The sequence below is a fragment of the Hakea prostrata genome, chromosome 7 (genome assembly GCF_041222555.1).
Source record: "Hakea prostrata isolate BN-2017 chromosome 7, UWA_Hpros_2, whole genome shotgun sequence".
NCBI lineage: Eukaryota > Viridiplantae > Streptophyta > Magnoliopsida > Proteales > Proteaceae > Hakea > Hakea prostrata.
In genome coordinates this window covers 30238160-30262066 of record NC_142606.1, presented here as the reverse complement: position 1 = coordinate 30262066, position 23907 = coordinate 30238160, and the positions used below count along the sequence as shown (strand labels likewise).

Here is a 23907-nt window from a genome sequence, read left to right as displayed (position 1 = left end):
TACTTATCCCTCATGATTTCCTAAGGATTAATGGCAAAAGCAATGATCTAAATCATGATCATTGCAAGCTTTTGAAGGAATCATGATCTAAATCATGATCTTGTCTTTGTTTATCTTTGATTTAAATTCTGATATTCTTAGATCTATTTTATTGATCATATTAGTAGTCAATCGCTGTGTTTTCTTTACAAGATCTATAACCTATCAATCTCTAGTTATTTCTCCTTTATCATACCATGCTTTCTTCAAGAATCATGACTGATACATCTATGGTAAGTTTTGTTTCCTTATTTAGATTCATGTTCTTCAGTCTTAGATCTATTTTCTTGAAGATCTATGCATGCTTTTCATGATTTCTTTATCACAATCAATGATCCATCATCCTATTGTTCTTGTCCATGATTTTTACTATGAATTCTTCAAGAACCATGATTGATCTAATTATGGTAACTTTTGTTTCCTAATTTGTAACTTGAAAACTTGATTCGATTAGTGTTTTGAAGTCCTCTATATACTAGGATTCTGCCATTGTAGTTTACCCCTTGTTTAGTACCCTTTTGAACCACCAAATTCGGTTCTTTATTCCTAAAAATTCTGATTTTTGAAGGCCACTGTCTCGGTTGGTCGACTGAGATAGTAGACCAATCCAATCGACCAATGAGTACAGCAACTCCATATTTGGTATGTTTTGGATGTTTTGATATCTTTCCTTCTAGGTATCTTTCCTAATATGTTGTATACACTTGTTTAGGACATTCTTCTCAAGTTTGTCAAGATCTTACTTGATTTCTTAAGATTCCTTTGCGAGTTATAAAAGGTAAGGATGGTTACTTCCTTAACTACATAGATTGCATATCTTAGTTTCTATATTTGAATATTGTTAGTTTATTTCTTTAATTAGATTCTTACAATGTTATACTACTGTTGTACTATCTTGATATCAATAGCATTACTTGTTTATATTAAATTGACTCATGTATGATTTACTTACCAAATGTATACAAGTTGGATGTTATTATTGATTTCTTTCCATATATGAAGCTACCATATATGTGATGTTATGGATTGATGCTTGTGTATGCTTAAGTATGGTTTGGAAAGGAGAGGTGCCCTTTTGACACTTCTGTCCTTGGACTACTACGGGAATATTATGGGATGTTTTTTTTTTTTTTTTTTTTTTGGTAAAGATATTATGGGATGTTTCCGGACATGCCCTTTGGACACTTTCCTAAACTGTTGGATGACATATTTAGGATTGTCTAGTAGTGTTTGGCTAGGATGTCCCGTTATGTCGACCCTAATCGGAGGGGTATTGAGACCGAACGACCTGTGGTAGCAATGGGGATTCATGGGCGCTCAAGACCGGTAACCAATCCGTGAGAGGACAGGAATAACATTGTGGATACTCGAAAGAGGCCATTTATCGGTAGAGTGGCATATGGATAGACTTGGGCTCATGGGCGCTCAAGACCGGTAACCAACCATTGAGGGGACGTGAGAGCTTCCCGTTTACCATATGTGGATGACCTATAAGGTTGATGAGTCCGTAGTCAGGGACTATGAGGACTCTAGTGTGAAGGATACCGGAAAGGATCGCCAGGGGCGAGGAATGGACGTATCTGAATCTGACTTGATGTAACTGAGTAGGAGACTTGCATTTGGCTAGGCTTTGACCCTGACATGCGCCGGTACTTAGACCAATGGTGATGTGAGAGAGTGGTGACCTATACCCCCAGCCATGGAATGTCCCGAGGGATGCCGAACCCACTACCAAAAGGCGTTGTGTGATGAGACCTTCCTAAAGAAGTACGGTACTATGACTTAAAGCATGTCTGCCAATAGAGACCAACATACATAGAGTTAGAATCATATTGCATCATGTGTTTCATATCATATAGCATTTTACTTTGCTTTGAAATCCTGCTATTTATGTTGTTATGGATTAACTGCCTTACTGAGTTTCTTTGAAACTCATTCCTTTTGTACAATGTTTTGTTAGACTACTCTACAGGTTCTAAGTATCATTACTGCTCGTATGAAGAAGCGCAAGGAGAAGAGGCATATCTCCGAGAAGGTGATTGCGATTCACGACAATTACACTGAAGATTCCGCGGGTGGTTATTCTGCGTACGATGCTTTAGTCCGACCATAGAGTGGAAGCGCCCTTGTGCCATTTTTGAGATTTATACTTATAGAGATGTTGTCTATAAGATTGAGAACAATTTAGTTACTTATTGTACCTGCTATTGGGATTAGTTTTCATTCTTTTCCTTTTCTTTTAGTACTACATTTCCGCTGGTTGTAGAGTGGGATTCCGCCTCACTTTACTTTATTGATTTGATATTCTGATTGTCTTTCCTACTCTGATTATATATGGCTTATTCTTTCCTTATTTGGATCTTTGGTTTATCTTTTGCACATTGATTATTATTGTTCATGATTATGTTATTGTCTATTTGGGAGGTTGATTACTCGATACTTGGTCTTCGGGGCTGTGGATTACACACTCGGGTATGCCAGGTAGGGTACCGGCTAGGTGGATGTGATAGAGTGGTCTCCTAAAGTACAATCTATCTAGGTGATCTCCTCTGATCTCTGAAAGATCTGAAGTCCTCTGCTAGCTGAGTCACCTGATGCTCTATCCTATCCTGTCGTGACTCCATCCTCTTATACATCTGCTCCTGTCTGACCTCCATCCTCTCCAGCATGGAAGTCATCGATCTCATCTGTGCACCGAGATCTAAAGTCTCTAGAACTGCATGGGATGGACCACCTGTCTCGAAGTGTGATGAAGAAGGATACTCGTGATGCCCCGGCTCAGCCTCATGCATCTCTATATCATCTTCGGCCGGATCATCACTATCAGGACCGACATCCTCTCCTCCATCATTAGACTCATCCTCTGGACCAGGAGATTTCACTGTCTGTCTCAGCCTCATCCGGTGAATGGTCCTAGTCCCGATCGTGTATCCCCGGAGAACCGGTGTCCACTGGTGTATCCTCGAAACTCACTCCGGAATGCTGGAAGATCAAAGTCAGTAGCCTCCCATAGCAAAGGTTTTGCATGCTAGGCCGCAGAACCAGGTCCAGCATGACCTGCTGAATGATGTAAGAAAGGTTGATCTCGAAGCCCATGTAGATGCGGCAGATGACTAAGGCCTCCATCACTGTGACTCGATGGTGATGTCCAGCCTTCGACATAATGTTTCGGCCGACAATGCGACGATGATCCGTGCTGAATCAGTCATCCGCCCGCTGGTCCACGGAGTGTGGCATCGGCGACTATCCCACAGTGTAGAGCAAATCTCGTGCAGCTCATACGGCATCAAGTAACTGTCGATCCCTGCCCCCGCAGGTATCCACACGCACTGCCGTGGGTAGTAAGGAACCTGCAAGATCTCAGCCAATGATCTCGTGGAGAAGTGGATCCGTGTCTGAAGGACCCTGCTCCTGAGGACTAGCCGAAGCGGATGTCCTGGACCTCTAGACTCCTCTGTAGATGTAAGGTTGCTGAAGAACAACCTCACCAGCTCCGGATATACCGGCAAATCCTCGGTGAAGAGATGTGTCCAATGCATAGTGTCAAATCTCTGCCGAATCCTAAAGACTTGAGCTGACGAAGGTGAAATAGATGTCCCAGCTCGATGTTGCAGTAACTGAAGTAGGCCTCGAACAAGAACTCGGCCTGTGGTGTATTGAACATGTCTGGTCTCCGCACCTTCTGTCTAGGCTCTGAAGGAACCTGACCTCTGCCCTTGAGTGCCCCTACAATACGACCATGACCTCGTCCTTGCCCTCCTCTCTGCATAGTGTATGTCTGTGGAAGAGACAAAAGACATTGCTAGTTAGTGCTATTTCATGATTTCAGCCAAAAGGGTATTTTCATAATTTTTTGGAAAAATTCAAATTTGGGGAAAATTTGATTTGAAGATACTAACATGTGCACAATACTTGGAATTGCATGATCATGAACTTTATTTGAAGTAAATCGATCGAAAACTTGGTTAAAAGTGGAAAATTCAGCAAGAAGGAAATTTGGGGATTTTGCAATTTAGGTCAAAATGGAATTTTTGAAAAGTTGAAATTGGTTGAATCAAATTATATGGACATATCTACAATATCATCTTGAGCATGTAGCATTTGAATTCGTGCGAAAACTCCAAGCGGTTTGTGAGAAATCGAAATTTTTCTAAAGTTAACGATTTCGGTACGAAAACGTTATGAGATGTGCAAGAATGTGTTAGAACTTTTTGTCTATGCATGTCATTGTGTTTAAAACCTAGGGAAAATTTTCTAAGTATTCCTAAGCATAATTTCTAACATTGGATACAAGCAAAACATGGTTTTTGTTGAAATGCAAGCATGAGAAGATAAAAATGGAAGAAGGAATGAAAGATTTACCTTGTATGTGATGAATGTGTTGTTGTTGAAGCACCAAAACACCTCAAGAACACTTGGAAGAACCTTTGGAGACTTTCCCAGAGCTCTCTCACGTTTGGAAGAAGATAGAATGAAGTTGGAATGAGGAAATGAGGCTTAAAATGCGAATTTCCGTATTCTGTGAGCATTGGTCGACTGGGCCAGTAGACCAATCAATCGACCAATGGACCCAGTGACCTCATTTTCTGTTGAATTTTTGGAAAATGTGATTTTTGTCCTATAGATTATTGTTTGATGACTAAATGGATGTATTTAAGCATGATTTAAATTTTCAAATCATTTGGACTTGTGGATTATGATGAAACTTCAAAATTTGGTGTTTTTGATGTTTTCAGTTTTTGCAGAATGGTTACTCTGATAAGTGGACGTTGTGGATCCGCAAGAGCAATGGTGGTCATGATGAGATACCCAATGGTGGTCATGATCAGCAGACCAACAATGATGATCAGGGTACCCATGACATACTCGGTGCCCCGAATGTTGGAAGCTTTCATGATATTGCCAATATCATGGGCAAAATGATGCAGCAGCAAGCAGCCCAGTTTAATCAAATGCTGGCGGGTTTCATGACTCTGCATAATGAGACTCGTGCTAGTGCTAATGTGAATCCTCATGTCGCAGTCCTGAATGCGGGAGGTTTAGCTGGAACTCCTCATACTCGTCTGATGGAGAGTTTCCTGAAGATGCAAGTGCCCACTTTCATTGGAGTTACCAAGGACCCCTTGTTTCCTAACAAGTGGCTTCGTGAGTTGGAGAAGGCTTTTTGACATCTGCAATGTTCTGAAGCCCAAAAGATTCTGTTTGCTGAGCAAAAGTTGCAACATGAAGCTCACGCATGGTGGACCTCCACTCAGCCTGTTTTGGAAGGTTTGCATGCAGGTGTTGTAACTTGGGAGTTTTTCAAAGAAGCTTTCTGCATGAATTATTTCCCTGAGGCGGTGAAAGATGCAAAGGAAGCTGAGTTTATGGTTCTCACACAAGGATCTTTGTCTGTGTTGGAGTACCAACAGAAGTTTGAGGAGCTTCATTTCTTTGCTCCTGATCCTCTGAAGCTTGATCTCGCCAAAGCGAAGAAGTTCTTCAAAGGACTGCGCCCTGCCATTAAAGCTTAGCTCACTGTTCAGCCTATAGTGAGCTATGCCCAAGTGGTGTAGAACTCGAAGAAGTTGGAAGAAACTGAGAAGGAGAATGCACGTGTGCAAAGGCCATGGCAGCCTAGGAACCCGTGATTGGTGGATCATAATGATCGGCGTTTTGTGAGACCTACACCCTACCCCACTCCTGCTTTTCAGCCTAGGAGTGTAGGTCAGAGCCCTGGTTTTCAGCAGCCCGGCCAGTTCAAACAGTATGGCAGGAATCGACCACTAGTGAATGCCAGTGCTAGGCCTGTGAATGCGAATACTAGGCCTTTTGTTCAGAAGCCCTCTGTTGCAGCTACTCCAGTTGGACCCAGCAATCCTGTTTGCTTTTTTTGTAAACAAGCTGGTCATTTTGATTGTGCCTGTCCGAAGCGGCCTTCCCAGCAGCCTGTTCCTGTGGTGAAGAATGCTCCTGCTCCTCCCTCTGGTAGATGTTCAATATTTCCAGTGCTGAGCAAGATGCAAGCCATGATGTGATTACAGGTACATTGTTAGTCGCTTCTATTCCTGCATTTGTCTTATTTGATACGGGTGCATCTCATTCGTTTATGTCATCTTGATTCATTAAGAAGACTGACCTAATCCCTGAGAAATTGTCTAGTTGTTTATTAATTAGTACACCTATTGGTCCTGTTGTGAAACTAGATAAAGGGTTAGTTAAATGTCCTGTGTTGATTGGTGAGAAGAACTTGGAAGCCAATTTGGTACTTCTTGATATGAAGGACTTCGATGTCATTTTGGGAATTGATTGGTTAACAGCCCACAAAGCTGTGTTTCTTTATTCCTCAAGGAAGATTCAGTTCCATATTTGTGGAAGTCCGGCATTTGAATTTCAAGGTGAGAAAAGAAGGGTTTGTAAGAAGATACTGTCTGCACTAATGCAAGTCTATGCCCTAGTGGATGATGCTTCATCTGAAGGCAAGAGTAAAGCGGAGAAAAGAGTTGACGAAGTCAAGATTGTCTGTGACTTTGTTGATGTCTTCCCTGATGATCTATCGGGAGTGCCTCCAGATAGGGATGTTGAGTTTTCCATTGATCTCATCCCTGGTGCCGCTCCGGTATCTAAGGCTCCGTATAGGATGGCTCCTACTGAGTTGAAGGAGTTACAAAACCAGTTGAATGAGCTCATTGATAGAGGTTTCGTACAACCTAGTGTGTCACCTTGGGGAGCTCCGGTTTTGTTTGTCAAGAAGAAAGATGGTAGTATGCATCTGTGCATCGACTACCGTGAGTTGAATAAGCTGACCATCAAGAATAGATACCCGCTGCCCAGAATTGATGATCTCTTTCAATCAGTTGAAGGGTGCAGCTGTGTTCTCGAAGATTGACTTGAGATCTGGATATGACCGGTTGAAAGTGAAGCCAAGTGATATCTTCAAGACAGCTTTCCGAACAAGGTACGGCCATTATGAGTTCAGAGTCATGCCTTTTGGTTTGACTAATGCTCCTGCAATGTTTATGGACCTCATGAACCGAGTATTTCATGATGTGCTTGATAAGTTTGTGATTATCTTCATCGACGACATCTTGATCTATTCGAAGAATGATAAAGAGCATGCGAGCCATCTAAGTTTCACTTTGCAATGATTGCAAGAAAAGAAGTTGTACGCCAAGTTTAGCAAGTGTGATTTCTAGCTCAAGAGAGTAGTATTCCTCGGCCATGTGGTTTCAGCCGAAGGTATTCGTGTCGATCCTGAAAAAGTCCAAGCTATGGCTGATTGGGAAAGACTGAAGATGGTGACAGAAATAAGAAGTTTCCTTGGATTGGCGGGTTACTACATAAGATTTATTGAGAACTTTTCTCGATTGGCTGCTCCTATGACTAAGTTGACCAGGAAAGAAGAGAAGTTTGTTTGGTCTAACGCTTGTGAGAAGAATTTCCAAGAGTTGAAGGATAGATTGACAAGTGCCCCGGTTTTGACTATACCTGATAGTTCCGGTGGTATGACAGTCTATACTGATGCGTCAAAGATTGGTTTGGGTTGTGTACTGATGCAACATGGTCAGGTCGTAGCCTATGCTTCTCAGCAATTGAAAGATTATGAGCGGAATTACCCCACTCACGATCTAGAACTTGCCGCTGTTGTCTTCGCTTTGAAGATTTGGAGACATTACCTCTACGGTGAGAAGATTGCCACTTTCACGGATCATAAGAATTTGAAATACTTCTTTACCCAAAAGGAGTTGAACATGAGGCAAAGAAGATGGTTAGAACTAGTCTCTGATTATGATTGTGATATTCAGTATCACCCTGGTAAGGCAAACGTTGTTGCTTATGCTCTTAGTAGGAAGTATTAGAAGAAGACTTTGGATTTGAATGCTTTGAGTCTACCTTTGTTGTCTTCTATTGAGAGTTTTGATTTGAGGTAAGTTTTGAAAATTCTGGAATTGGTTGAATCAAACTACATGCACACATTCACTATATCATTTTGAGCATGTAGCATTTGATTTTGTGCGAAAACTCCAAGCGGTTTGGGAGAAATCAAGTTTTTTCTAAAGTTTGGCGATTTCGGTTGCGTTAACGATGAGAAAACTCAAGATAGTGTTAGAACTTGTTGTTTATGCATGGAATTGTGTTTAAAACTCATGGAATATGTTTCTAAGTATTCCTAGACATGATTTCTAACTATAGACACAAGTAAAACAAGTTTTTTGGTGAAATGCTAACATGAGAAGATGCATTTGAGTTGAGAATGAATGGTTTACCTTGTATGTTGATCGTTGAGTGTTGAAGAGTTGTGTTGAAGCACCAATCCACTCTTAGAACACTTAGAAATGCCCTAGCACCTTTACCCTAGAGTTCTCCCTCAAGTGTGCAAGGTTTGAAATGAGGTTTGAATGAGGTTTACACCTTAAAACCTGATTTTTCGCGTGCTGTTAGCATTGGTCGACGGATTGGTCGACTGAACCAATCGACCAATGGACCCAGTGACCTCATTTTCTATTGAATTTTTGGAAAAAGTGATCTTTGTCCTATGGATTATTGTTTGATGACTAAATGGATGTATTTAAGCATGATTTAAATTTTCAAATCATTTGGACTTGTGGATTATGATGAAACTTCGAAATTTGGTGTTTTGGTTCTTCCAGTTTTTGCAGAATGGTTCTTTTGAGAAGTGGACGTGGTGGATCCAGTAGTCATGGTCATGATGAGATACCTCTCGGAGGTGGTGAGATACCCAATGGTGGTTCTGATCAACAGACCCATACTGGTGATCAGGGTAACCATGACATACCCGATGCCCGAACATCAGTAGTTTCCGCAATATTGCCAACATAATGGGCAATATGATGCAACAACAAGCAGCCCAGTTTAATCAGATGCCGGTGGGTTTCATGACTCTGTTCAATGAGAATCATGTTGGTGCTAACGAAATTCCTCATGCTGTGGTCCCAAATGCGGAAAGGTTGGCCGGAACTCCTCATACACGTCTGATGGAGAGTTTCCTGAAGCTGCAAGTGCCCACCTTCATCGGAGTGTCCAAAGATGCCTTGTTTCCTAACAAGTGGCTTCGTGAGTTGGAGAAGGCTTTTCGACATCTACAATGTTCTGAAGCCCAAAATATTCTGTTTTCCGAACAGAAGTTGCAACATGAAGCTGACACCAGGTGGATCTCCACTCGGCCTATTTTGGAAGGCTTGCATGCAGGGCGTTGTGTCGTGGGATTTGTTCAAGGAAGCTTTCTACAAGAACTATTTCCCAAAAGCAGTGAAAGATGTGAAGGAGGCTAAATTTATGGCTCTTATGTAGGGACCTCTGTCTGTGTTGGAGTACCAACAAAAGTTTGAAGAGCTTCACTTCTTTGCTCCAGACTCCTTGAAGCTTGACATTGCCAAAGCGAAGAAGTTCTTTAAAGGATTGCGTCCTGCCATTAAAGCATATCTCACTGTCCAGCCTATTGAGAGCTATGCTCAAGTGGTGTAGAACTCGAAGAAGTTGGAAGAGACTGAGAAGGAGAGCGCGCGTGTGCAAAGGCCCTGGTAGTCCAGAAATCCTAGTTTAGTGGACCGTAATGATCGGCGCTTTGTGAGACCTACACCATACCCTACTCCCGCTTTCCAGCCTAGGAGTGTAGGTCAAAGTCCTGGATTTCAACAGCCCGGCCAGTATAGTCGCACGGCGGGGAATCGACCACCGATGAATGCAAATGCTAGGCCTATGAATGCAAATCCTAGGCCCTTGGTTCAGTAGCTGTCACATCCCCCCAGCCGGTACCCTAACTAGCATACCCGGGAGTGTGATCCACAACCCCGAAGATCAAGTATCGAGGAAATCATCCTCCCACATATACAATAACATAATCATAAACAGTAATTAATCAAGGTTTAATATTATAAACAAAAGATTTAACTCAAGAAAGAATAAATGATATAATTAGAGTGCGGAAAAGATACCAGATATCCGAAGATATCAAGATAAGTAAAGTGAGGCGGAAACTCACTTCACAAACATAGCGGAACGTAGAATGAAAGTTTAAAATGAAATACAACTGAAACCAATGTACTAATAAATAAACTAAGAATATGAGTCTTCAAGTTTATAGATGACATCTTCATAAGTGTGGACTTCATCAATCCAACGGATCTGTTCTAACTCTATGCTGCCTTCAAAAGTAGTACGCAGCTTGATCCGCCGGGGGATCATCAGAGTAAGCTTGATTGTCGCCAGCACCTTGCGTGAAATACGCTTCATCGGCTTGCACTTCACTATACTGCTAGTCATAATACCTTGTACTTGCAGGATAATCTAACAAGAAAATGTACAAAAAGGAATGAGTTTCGAAGAAACTCAGTAAGGCAAGTTAATCCATAACATCATAGATAACATGTGGCAAAACATAACATGATGCAATGCAATATGGAACAGATAAAGTATGAATGCATCTAAACTCTATGTATGCTGGTCTCTATGGTAGACATGCTTTAAGTCATAGCACCATACTACTCTAGGTAGGTCAGTCACTCGGCTCCAGTAGGCAGTGGGTCCGGGCATCCCTCAGGACAAACCATGGTAAGGGGTTAAGTCAACACACTCTCTCACAAGAATTTGGCATAAGTACCGGCGCATGTCAGGGAAAAGCCTAGCCCAATGCAAGTCATCTAGTCAGTTATATCATGTCAGATCCGGATACTTTCCCTATGGCACCGACCAACTCGGTTCCGTATCCTTCACCCTAGAGTCAGCGTATCCTATGGCACCGACCAACTCGGACTACGGACTCATCAACCCTATTGTTATCCACATATGGTAAACGGGAAGCTCTCATGTCCTCTCACGGGTTGGTTACCGGTCTTGAGCGCCCATGAGCCCAAGTCTAGCCATATGCAACCCTCCAATAAATGATCCCCAAAATATGATTCCCGTCCTCTCACGGGTTGGTTACCGGTCTTGAGCGCCCGTGAATCACATTCGCTACCACGGGTCGTTCGGTCTTAATACCCTTCCGATTCGGGTCTGATATAACAGGGGTAAATCCTAGCCAAACACTACTAGACATCCCTAGGTATGACAACCAATGATTCGGGAAAGCGTCGATGGGCATCTTCGGAGAACATCCCATACTATTCCCTCCGATGTCCAAGGACAGAAGCGTCAAAAGGACACTCCCCAATCCCAAACCATACCTAGGCAAACACATTCTCAGATCAGTCATGACATACACAACCAACAGTTCATCATATACAAAGAGAATGTAAAAGCAAGATCAGATTAAGCAGTAATAATTAACTCATATAACATGAATAATAAAAAGGATAACATACACAAGTGCTATTGTTCTCACAGTAGGAGATCAGAATTAAAATACAATAACAGTATGTAAAATCATAGTTTCGCAAAGTAGAAACCAGAGAACAAGCAACCTATGTAGTTAAGGAATCAACTGTCCTTACCTGATTATCGAAGAATATGATCCAAAAATCAAAGAGAGCAACTCCAAACTTAGCAAATAGACTCCTAACAATCATAGATACAACATTAGGAAAGATGCCTAAAAGATCAGAGAGCAAACGAATCAAATTGGGCAAAAAATGAAGCTACTGACTCCTTTGGTCGAGTGCTTGGTCGACTGCCCCACTCGACCAAGGAGTCGACCAAGCAAGCTCGAGACGGAATTGTACAGACTGCTTTGGCCATAACTTCCTCGTTTGAAGTCGGATTGATCCGAAATTCGAAGGGGAACTTCCTAAGGTATATTAGGATCATATAGTAAGATAAAAACATCAAGTCATGGGGAAAATTTGGGTTCTTGATCTAACCCAAGAAATTAGGGTTTCAACCTTATGGTTCCCATAAAAAGGTTGAGATCATAGAATGAAAGAAAAATAATTAATTGGCCAAAAGCAATAAGAAAATCATAGGAAAGCTAATTTAGGTTAACAGAAACATTGCCCATGAGGTTTCCCTCACATGGGAGGTTAACAAGAGTTTCCAGAAGATCATACTAGGGTTAGGGTTTCAAGAAAATCTTCGACTAGGGATGATCATAGATCTCAAAGAAACGAAGGAGATCACGAAGGGATGGCTGCAAGGATGCAGCATCAACTTTCTGATCTCAATCAAGAACAAGATCAAGAAAAGAAAATTAATAATTCAGAAGAGATTCTAACCTTGAATTGTAAGAACAGAGAAGAGAGGCTTCAGACCTGCAGAGGAATCTTCAAAATCACCAGAGAGAGTTTCGGAGAGGTGTTCTCACGTTCACAAAGTGTTTAGGAGGCAGCCGTAACATAGAAATACGAAGTAGGGTTTAAATAAGAGTGAAAAACCCTAAAATTACAATTTCTCGGATTTCACCTTCCTTTGGTCGAGTGGCCCACTCGACCAGTCAGTCGACCAAGGCAAAAAGTAAGGAATAATCAAGGATTTGGAGGATCAAATGGGCTTTAAACCTTATGGGCTTTTGCATACACATCAAGTAACATGTCAAGTGTGAAGAAATACCTTCAAACCAGGTCAGATAATACTCCAAGTCCTGCAACTAATCTCATCTTCAGACAACTGCAGCTTCCTTTCCAAATCTACACAGACATCCAAGTATGGAACTCCATCAACAACATCCATGGGTTCAGAGTCAAACACCATGTCTTCTACTGAGATAGCCCATAGTTGGCTTCTTTCTTTACTCCGGGTCTTCGGACCTAAAAACAACCGGGTTACCGGGTCAAGGTCAGGGTTAGGTTAGGACTGGGTTTCACAGTAGCCCCCAGTTGCAGCTACTCCAGTTGGACCTAGTAATTCTGTTTGCTTTTTCTGCAAGCAGACTGACCATTTTCTCGTGCCTGTCCGAAGAGGCCTGTTCAGCAGTCTGCTCCGTTAGTGAAGAATGTTCCTGCTCCTCCCTCCGGTAGAGTGTTCAGTAATTTCGGTACTGAACAAGATGCAAGCCATGATGTGATTACAGATACATTGTTAGTTGCCTCTATCCCTGCATTTGTCCTATTTGATACGGGTGCATCCCATTCGTTCATATCATCTGCATTCATCAAGAAGACTGACCTAATGCCTGAGAAATTATCTAGTTGTTTATTGATTAGCACACCTACTGGTCCTGCTGTGAAACTAGATAAGGGATAAGTTAAATGTCCTGTTTTGATCGGTGAGAAGAACTTGGAAGCCAACTTAGTACTTCTTGATATGAATGACTTTGATATCATTTTGGGAATCGATTGGTTGACAGCCCACAAAGCCGTATTTCTTTGTTCTTCAAGGAGAATTCAGTTTCAGATCTGTGGAAGTCCAGTCTTTGAATTTCAAGGCAAGAGAAGAAGGATTGGTAAGAAGACCATGTCAGCACTGATGCAAGTCTACGCATTAGTGGATGATGCTTCATCTGAAGGCAAGGTTAACGAAGAGAAGAGAGTTGATGAAGTCAAGATTGTCTGCGACTTTGTTGATGTCTTTCCTGATGATCTGTCAGGAGTGCCTCCAGATAGGGATGTTGAGTTTTCTATTGATCTCATCCCTGGTCCTTCTCTAGTATCTAAAGCTCTGTATAGAATGGCTCCTACCGAACTGAAAGAACTACAAAACCATTTGAATGAGCACATAGATAGAGGTTTTATATAGCCTAGTGTATCACCTTGGTGTCACATCCTCCCAGCCGGTACCCTATCTGGCATACCCGAGAGTGTGATCCACAGCCCGAAGATCAGGTACCGAGTAATCAACCTCCCACATAAACAATAACATAATCATGAACAATAATAATAAAAGTGCGAAAGATAAACCATAGATCCAAATAAGAAAAGGATGAATAATATATAAATCAGAGTACTAGATATAATCAGAGTGTCTAAATCAGATAAGTAAAGTGAGGCGAAATCCCACTCTACAACCAGCGGAAAAGTAGTTCTAAAAGAGAATAAGCAAGATAGAATCTAATCCCAATAGCAGGTACAATAGGTAACTAAATTGTTCTCAATCTTATAGACAATATCCCTATAAGTATAAATCTCATAAACGGCACAAGGGCGCTTCCCCTCTATGGTCGGACTAAGCATCGTACGGAGCATAACCACTTGCGGGATCTTCAGTGTAATTGTCGTAACCGCAATCACCTTCCAGGAGATATGCCTCTTCTCCTTGCGCTTCTTCATACGGGCCGTCATGATATTCAGAACCTGTAGAATAGTCTAACAAACATTGTACAATAAAGGAATGAGTTTCAAAGAAACTCAGTAAGGCAGTTAAATCCATAATAACATAAATGGCAGGATTTAGAACAACATAAATGCAATATGGTATGAAACAAACAATGAATGTATGAATCTAACTCTACATATGCTGGTCTCTATTGGCAGACATGCTTTAAGTCATAGCACCGTACTTCTTTAGGAAGGTCTCAATAACTCATCATCAGTTGGTAATGGGTCCGGCATCCCTCGGGACATTCCATGGTTGGGGGTATAGGTCGCCACTCTCTCACATCACCACTGGTCTAAGTACCGGCGTATGTCAGGGTAAAGCCTAGCCAAATGCAAGTCTTCTACTTAGTTACATCAAGTCAGATCCAGATACGTCCATTCCTCGTCCCTGACGATCCTTTCCGGTATCCTTCACACTAGAGTCCTCATAGTCCTTGACTACGGACTCATCAACCCTATTGGTCATCCACATATGGTAAACGGGAAGCTCTCACGTCCCCTCACGGGTTGGTTACCGGTCTTGAGCGCCCGTGAGCCCAAGTCTATCCATATGCAACCCTACCAATAAATGGCCCCCACAATGTGATTTCTGTCCTCTCACTGGTTGGTTACCGGTCTTGAGCGCCCATGAATCCCCATTGCTACCACGGGTCGTTCGGTCTCAATACCCCTCCGATTAGGGTCTGACATAACGGGACATCTTAGCCCAACACTACTAGACAGTCCTAGATATGTCATCCAACAGTTTAGGAAGGTGTCCAGAGGGCATCTCCGGAAACATCCCATAATATTCCCGTAGTTGTCCAAGGACAGAAGTGTCAAAAGGACACCTCTCCTTTCCAAACCATACTTAAGCATACACAAGCATCAATTCATAACATCACATATATGGTAACTTCATATATGGAAAGAAATCAATAATTACAATTAACTTGTATATAACTGGTAAGTAAATCATACATGAGTCAATTCAATATAAATAAGTAACGCTACTGATATCAAGACAGTACCACAGTAGTATAACATTATAAGAATCTATTTAAAGAAATAAATTAACAAGATTCATATATAGAAACAAAGATATGCAATTTATGTTGTTAAAGAAGTAACCATCCTTACCTTTTATAACTTGCAAAAGAATCCTAAGAAATCAAGTAAGATCTTGACAAACTTGAGAAGAAGGTCCTAAACAAGTGTATACAACATATTAGGAAAGATCCCTAACAGAAAAGATACCAAAACATCCAAAACAGACCAATTCTGGAGTTGCTGTACTCATTGGTCGATTGGATTGGTCTCTTTGATCGACCAATCGATCGACCAATGCGAGGCGATAGCCTATAAAATCAGAGTTTTAAGATATAAAATCCGAATTTGGTGGTTCAAAAGGGTACTAATCAAGGGGTAAACTACATTAGTAGTATCCTAACATATAGGGGATCTCAAAACACTAATCAAATCAAGTCATCAAGATACAAATTAGGAAACAAAAAGTTACCATAATTAGATCAATCATGGTTCTTGAAGAATTCAAGATAGAAATCAAAGACAAGAACAATAGGAGAATGAATCATTGATTCTGATAAAGGTATCATGAAAGGCATACTTAGATCTTCAAGAAAATAGACCTAAGAGCATAAATCTAAACAAGGAAACAAAACCTACCATATATGTAACTATCATGATTCATGAAGAAAACATGGTATGGTAGAAGAGAAACAACTAGAGATTTATAGATCATGGATCATGAAAAGAAAACACAGCAATTGACTACTAACATGATCAATATAGTAGATCTAAGGAGATCAGAATTCAAGTCAAAAGATAAACAAAGACAAGATCATGATTTGATCATGATTCCTTCAAAAGCTTGCAATGATCATGGTTAAGATCATTGCATTAGCCATTAATCCTTAGGAAGATCATGAGAGACAAGTCCAGAGATGTTTGCAACAGAGAATGCAGCATCTCCTCTATTGTCTCAACTCAAAAAGGAAAGAAAAACAGAGATGGAGGAGAAAAAGAGAGTGTAGACATACCTTTGATGCAAAAGGAAGAGTTTTGACGAAGATCCGTCAAGAAAAACACCAAGGATGCAAGGGAGATGACTTGCGAGAGGTCTTTGGTTCGTTCCAAAGAGTTTGGAGGCAGAAAATACGAAGTAGACTCGAGATTGGACTTAAATAGAGCACGCAAGACCTAATTGCCAAAGACAGCAACCATTGGTCGACTGACCCAGTCGACCAATCAGTCGACCAATCGGTTCAACAACTCCTAAACAGGGGAATTGAAGACCCGGATCAAATCCAATCCTAAAGGGGTTTTGCACACATATCAAGTGACTTACCTAATAGGTAGAAATGCCTTCAAACCATGATAGAGAGCACTCCAAGTCCATCAACTAATCCGATCTTCATCAAGATTCAGTTTCCATAAATAGAATCTCATCATCAACTCTCATGGATTCAAAGCCAGACACCAAGTCCTCCTTTGGGATGGCCCAAAGCTGACTTCTTACTTTACTTCGGGTCCCTTGGACCTACAAATAACAAGGTTTCCGGGTCAAGGTTAGGGCTGGGTTTTACATTCTCCCCCCCTTAAAGAAATTTCGTCCTCGAAATTGAAAGCGTACCTGTGCTTCCAAAGAGGTAAGGAAACTTCTCCTTCATATCTTCTTCCTTCTCCCAAGAAGCTTCTTCAGGGGTATGGTTCTTCCATCGAATCTTCACCAAAGGAATGGTGCGATTCCGCAGCTGCTTGTCCTTCTTATCCAAGATTTCGGCCGGCTCTTCATCGTAGGTCAAATCAGCACTAAGTCCTTCAGGTGCTTGCTGCAAAATGTGTTCCAGATTCTCTATGTATTTCCGGAGCATCGAAATATGAAACACATTGTGAACACCAGCAAGAGGCGGAGGTAATGCTAATCGATACGCAATAGGTCCAACCTTTTCCAAAATCTCGAAAGGTCCAATGAAACGAGGGCTAAGCTTTCCCTTAACATTAAATCTCATCACACCCTTCATTGGTGAAACCTTCGGAAAAACTTTCTCTCCAACTTGAAATTCCAAATCGGTCCTTCTCTTATCAGCATAAGATTTCTGTCTTGGTGGGCGGACTTAATCCTTTCTCTTATCATATCTACCATAGCACTCGTAGCTTCAATCATCTCGGGACCTAAGACTTTTCTTTCACCTGTCTCGATCCAGTACAAAGGTGTCCTACAAGTCTTGCCATACAAAGCCTTGAATGGAGCCATGCCTATTGTTGCTTGATAACTGTTGTTATAGGCAAACTCAACCAAAGCTAGGTGTTCATCCCAATTACCACCCATATCCACCACACAAGATCTGAGCATGTCTTCCAATGTCTGAATTGTCCGCTCAGATTGTCCATCGACTTGTGGATGATGAGCTGTACTCAAGTTCAATTGGGTTCCCAAGGCCTTCCGCAAACTATTCCAAAACCTTGAGGTGAACCTAGGATCACGATTAGAAACAATACTCAATGGCACACCATGCGGGCGAACCACATTATCCACGTAAAGCCTTGCTAGCTTATCCGAGTATGAGTGATCTTCATAGGAATGAAGTGGGCTGATTTGGTCAACCTATCAACAATCACCCACACAAGTGTCATTGCCTTTACTTGTCCGAGGCAAGCTAGTCACAAAGTCCATAGAGATATCCTCCCACTTCCAACTAGGAATAGGAAGAGGTTGAAGTAATCCAGATGGGGGTTGTCGAACGGCTTTCACACGTTGGCAAGTCTCACACTTGGCAACAAAATCATCAACATCAGCCTTCAAACCAATCCACCAAAAATGTTCCTTCAAGTCCTTGTACATCTTGGTGCTTCCCGGGTGTATAGTAAAAGACCGATGGTGTGCTTCCTTCAATATTTCCTTCTTAATTTCTTCGTTTGCGAGGCACGCATACAGTCTTCCTCTAAACAATAAAGCACCATCCATGGATATACCAAAGTCGGGGTCCGACTCGGGATTCGAAGAAATCTTCTCAACTTTGATCAAAAGTTCTTGGTCGAACTCTCTGAGCAACAATTTTATCTCTAAGGCCAGATCTTGCCATCATGGCGAAAGAATAAAATCAGAATTCTCGGGGACAATTTCCAAATCAAAACTCTCAATAGAAGACCACAATGGTAAACTCAAAGCATTCAAATCCAAAGTCTTCTTCTGGTTCTTCCTACTAAGAGCATCAGCAACAACGTTTGCCTTCCCAGGGTGATCTTGAATATCACAATCATAATCGGAGACTAGTTCCAACCATCTCCTTTGTCTCATGTTCAACTCCTTTTGGGTAAAGAAGTATTTCAAACTCTTATGATCCGTGAAAATGGCAATCTTCTCACCGTAGAGGTAATGTCTCCAAATCTTCAAAGCAAAGACAACAGCGGCAAGTTCTAGATCGTGAGTGGGGTAATTTCGCTCATAATCTTTCAATTGCCGAGAAGCATAGGCTACGACCTTGCCATGTTGCATCGATCGCAACCCAATCCAATCTTTGACGCATCGGTATAAACTGTCATACCACCGGAACTATCGGGTATAGTCAAAACCGGGGCACTTGTCTATCTTTCAACTCTTGGAAGTTCTTCTCACAGGCGTCAGACCAAACAAACTTTTCTTCTTTCCTGGTCAACTTAGTCATAGGAGCAGCCAACCGAGAAAAGTTCTCAATAAACCTTTTGTAGTAACCCGCCAATCCAAGAAAACTTCTTATTTCCGTTACCGACTTCGGTTTTTCCCAATCAGCCACAGCTTGAACTTTTTCAGGATCGACACGAATACCTTCGGCTGAAACCACATGGCCAAGGAATACTACTCTCTTAAGCCAGAAATCATACTTGTTAAACTTGGCGTACAACTTCTTTTCTCGCAACCTTTGCAAAGTGAAACTTAGATGGCTTGCATGCTCTTCTTCGCTCTTCGAATAGATCAAGATGTCGTCGATGAAAACAATCACAAACTTATCAAGCACATCGTGAAATACTCGGTTCATGAGGTCCATGAACACCGCAGGAGCATTGGTCAATCCGAAGGGCATGACCCTAAACTCGTAGTGGCCATACCGTGTTCGGAAAGCTGTCTTGAAGATATCACTAGACTTCACTTTCAATTGGTGATATCCGGATCTTAAGTCAATCTTTGAGAACACAACTGCACCTTTTAACCGATCGAAGAGATCATCTATTACGGGCAGCGGGTATCTATTCTTGATAGTCGGCTTATTCAACTCACGGTAGTCGATGCACAGGCGCATACTACCGTCTTTCTTCTTGACAAACAAGACCGGAGCTCCCCAAGGTGATACACTAGGTTGTATGAAACCTCTATCAATGAGTTCATTCAACTGATTTTGCAACTCTTTCAACTCAGTAGGAGCCATCCTATACGGAGCTTTAGATACCGGAGCGGCACCAAGGACGAGATCAATAGAAAACTCGACATCCCTGTCTGGAGGCACTCCCGATAGATCATCAGGGAAGACATCAACAAAGTCACAGACAACCCTTACTTCATCGACTCTTTTCTCCACTTTACCCTTGCCTTCAGATGAAGCATCATCCACTAGGGCATAGACTTGCATCGGTGCGACAACACCTTCTTACAAACCCTTCTCTTCTCACCATGAAATTCTAAGACCGGACTTCCAAAAATATGGAACTGAATCTTCTTTGAGGAACAAAGAAACACAGCTTTGTGGGCTGTTAACCAATCAATTCCCAAAATGACATCGAAGTCCTTCATATCAAGAAGTACAAAATTGGCTTCCAAGTTCTTCTCACCAATCAACACAGGACATTTAGATAACCCCTTATCTAGTTTCACAACAGGACCAGTAGGTGTACTAATCAATAAACAACTAGACAACTTCTCGGGGATTAGGTCGGTCTTCTTGATGAATGCGAGATGACATGAACGAATGAGATGCACCCGTATCAAATAAGACAAATGCGAAATAGAAGCAACTAACAATGTACACCTGTAATCACTTCATGGCTTGGATCTGCTCAGCATTGGAAATACTGAACACTCTACCGAGAGGGAGGAGTAGGAGCACTCTTCACCACTGGAGCAGGAGCTCTTGGACGGGCCGCTCGGACAGGCACGAGCGAAATGACCAGCTTGCTTGCGGTAAAAGCAAACAGGATTCTTTGGGTCCAACTGGGGTAGTTGCCCGAGAGGGCTTCGAACAAAAGGCCTAGGATTCGCATTCACGGGCCTAGCACTTGCACTCACGGTGGTCGGTTTCCGCCATCTTGTCCTAAGCGGCCGGGCTGCTGAAAACCCGAGTTCGACCTACACTCCTAGGCTGAAAGGTAGGAGTGGGGTAGGGTGTAGGTCTCACAAAACGCCGATCATTACGATCCACCAACCCGGGGTTCCTTGGCTGCCGGGGCCTTTGCACACGTGCACTTTCCTTCTCTGTTTCTTCCAACTTCTTCGAGTTCCGCACCACTTGAGCATAGCTCACTATAGGCTGGACCGTGAGGTAAGCTTTAATGGCGGGCGCGAGTCCTTTGAAGAACTTCTTCGCTTTGGCGAGATCGACCTTCGGAGAATGCTGGAGCAAAGAAATGAAGCTCCTCAAACTTCGTTGGTACTCCAACACGGACAAAGATCCTTGTGTGAGAACCATAAACTCAGCTTCCTTCGCATCTTTCAACGCCTCGGGAAATAATTCAAGCAAAAAGCCTCCTTGAACAACTCCCAAGTTACAACTCCTGCATGCAAACCTTCCAAAACAGGCCGAGTGGAGGTCCACCATGCATCGGCTTCTTGTTGCAACTGTTCAGCAAACAGAACCTTCTGAGCTTCCGAGCATTGTAGATGTCGGAAAGCCTTCTCCAACTCACGAAGCCACTTGTTAGGAAACAAGGGGTCCTTGGTAACTCTAGTGAAAGTGGGTACTTGCATCTTCAGAAAACTCTCCATCAGGCGAGTATGAGGAGTTCCAGCTAAACCTCCCGCATTCAGGACTGCGGCATGAGGATTCACATTAGCACCACTTCGAGTCTCATTGTGCGAGTCATGAAACCCACCAACATCTGGTTGAACCGAGCTGCTTCTGCTGCATCATATTGCCCATAATATTGGCAATATCACGGAAGCTTCCAACATTCGGGGCACCGGGTATCTCATGGGTACCCTGATCAACGTTAGGTATCTCACCACCTCCATGAGGTATTTCACCACCTCCCTGAGGTATTTCACCACCTCCTTGACCACTGGATTCACCACGCCCACTTCTCAGAGTAACCATTCTGCAAAACTGAGAACATCAAAATACCGAATTTCGAAGTTTCAACATAAACCACAAGTCCAAATGATTTGAAAACTTAAATCATGCTTAAATATATCCATATAGTCATCAAACAATAATCCATAAGGCAAAAATCACATTTTCCAAAAATTCAACAGCAAAAGAGGTCTCTGTGACCATTGGTCGAGTGATGGTCGACCAATCAAGTCGACCAATGAGTCGCCAATCCAATGCGAAAATTCGCATTATAAGCCTCATTTCCACATTCCAACTTCATTTTATCCTCTTTCAAAGGTGAGAGAGCTCTAGGGAAAGTCTCCAAAGGTTCTTACAAGTGTTCTTGAGGTGTTTTGGTGCTTCAACAACAACACTTCAACACACAACCAACACAAACAAGGTAAATCTTTCATTCTTTCCTCCATTTTCATCTTCTCATGTTTGCATTTCCATCAAAACCATGCTTTGCTTGTATCCAATGCTAGAAATCATGCTTAGGAATGCTTAGAAACATATTCCTTAGGTTTCAAACACAATGCCATGCATAGACAACAAGTTCTAACATATTGGTGTTCATCTCACAACGTTTTCATACCGAAATTGTTATCTTTAGAAAATTTTCGTTTTCTCACAAACCGCTTGAAATTTCCGCACGAAATCAAATGCTACATGCTCAAGATGATATTGTAGATAGGTCCATAAAATTTGATTTAACCAATTTCAACTTTTCAAAAATCCAATTTTGACCTAAATTGCAAAATCCCCAAATTTTCCTTCTTGCTGAATTTTTCGCTTTAATTCAAGTTTTCGATCGATTTTCTTCAAACAAACTTCATAGACATGAAATTCCAAGTATTGCGCACATGCTAGTATGTTCAAATCAAATTTTCCCCAAATTTGAAATTTTCCAAAAAATTACGAAAATACCCTTTTGGCTCAAATCTTAAAGTAGCACTAACTAGAAATGTCTCTTGTCTCTTTCACAGATACACACTATGCAGAGGGGAGGGCGAGGACGAGGTAGAGGTCGTGGTCGCATTGTAGGGGCACTTAGGGGCAGAGGTCAAGTTCCTTTAGAGCCTAGACAGGAGGTTCGGAGACCGGACATATTCGACACACCTCAGGCCGAGTTTTTGTACGAGGCCTACTTCAGTTACTGTAACATCGAGTTGGGACGTCTACTTCACCTACGCCAGCTCAGAGTCTTTAGGATTCGGCAGAGATTTGACACATTGCAGTGGACTCATCTCTTCACTGAGGATCTGTTGGTATACCCGGAACTAGTGAGGTTGTTCTTAGCAACCTTACCTACACGAGGAGGAGGCTCGAGGTCAAGGACATCCACTTAGACTTGTCCTAAGGAGCGGGGTCTTCCGGACTCAGATTCGCTTTTCCACCCGAGCACCGGCTGAGATCTTGCGGGTTCCTTACTATCCACGGCGGTGTGTGTGGATACTGCGAGGGCAGATTTGGACAGCTATCTGATACCGTACGAGCTACGCGAGATATGCTCTACACTATGGGATAGTGGTCGATGCTTCACTCCATGGACCAGCGGACGGATGACGAATTCTGCACGGATTATCGGTCGCATAGTCGGCTGAAACATTATGCCGAAGGCCGGACATCACCATCGGGTCACGGTGATGGAGGCCTTAGTCATCTACCGCATCTACATGGGCTTCGAGATCGATCTCTCCTACATCATTTAGCAGGTCATGCTTGGACTTGGTTCTGCGGCCTAGCATGCGGAACCTTTGCTATGGGAGGCTACCGACCTTGATCTTCGGGCATTTCGGGGTGAGTTTCGAGGATACACCGGTGGACACCTGGTTCACGGGGATACGTCATCGGGACTCGGACCATTCGTCGAGATGAGACTGCAGCGATCGAGAGATCTCCTGGTCCGGAGGGTGAGGATGATGAGGAGTCAGAGGATGAGGATCAGAAGTCATAGGATGGAGGAGAGGATATCGGTCCTGATAGTGATGATCAGGCCGGAGACGATACAGAGATGCACGAGGCTGAGCCGGTGCATCACGAGTTTCCTTCATCACACTTCGAGGCGGGTGGCCCTTCTCACGCAGTTCCGGAGACTTCGGATCTTGGGGCACGAGATGAGATCGATGACTTCCAAGCTAGAGAGGATGGAGGTCGGACGGGAGCAGATGTATGAGAGGATGGAGTCACGACAGGATAGGATAGAGCATCGGGTGACTCGGCTAGCGGAGGAGTTCGAGCATACGAGAGATCGAGAGAAGATCACCTAGATAGACTGTACCCTAGGATTTTCATTTATGCATTTCGGATGTAATCGTTGTAAAAGCTTTTGAAATTAATGAAGTTCATTTTGTTTCACTTAATTATTGTATATTATGCACATTTCTTTTATTTGCATTAGT

At 42.5% G+C, this 23907-nt stretch overlaps 1 pseudogene; it reads left to right on the top strand.

Moving 5' to 3' along the window:
• Nucleotides 1-23907, top strand: part of LOC149010883 (putative receptor protein kinase ZmPK1) — a 62397-nt pseudogene that overhangs the window by 1796 nt on the left and 36694 nt on the right.